The sequence below is a fragment of the Octopus bimaculoides genome, chromosome 30 (assembly GCF_001194135.2).
Source record: "Octopus bimaculoides isolate UCB-OBI-ISO-001 chromosome 30, ASM119413v2, whole genome shotgun sequence".
NCBI lineage: Eukaryota > Metazoa > Mollusca > Cephalopoda > Octopoda > Octopodidae > Octopus > Octopus bimaculoides.
In genome coordinates this window covers 9,566,383-9,566,592 of record NC_069010.1, presented here as the reverse complement: position 1 = coordinate 9,566,592, position 210 = coordinate 9,566,383, and the positions used below count along the sequence as shown (strand labels likewise).

The 210-nt window shown below is 43.8% G+C and overlaps 1 long non-coding RNA gene across 1 annotated transcript in view; it reads left to right on the top strand.

The window, feature by feature from the left end:
* The window catches only part of LOC128251300 (uncharacterized), a 3,802-nt gene that overhangs the window by 1,251 nt on the left and 2,341 nt on the right, over positions 1-210 (top strand). The window lies entirely within an intron of this gene.

Sequence of the window (210 nt, the reverse complement as noted above, 5' to 3'; positions counted from 1 at the left end):
CTATGCACCCAGTGTAAAAAAGATTTTAGTAGGCAGGCCCACACCTGAGACAGAGGTAGGATACTCATGTAGGGGAAACACTACATGTCTACTGGACGGCCACTGTAACATGGAAGCCATTATATACGAGGCAGAGACAACAGCCATAGAAGTAAATGGTCAACAAAACATGCAAAAGTATGTGGGAGAAACTAAAGGCTCTTTGAGAAC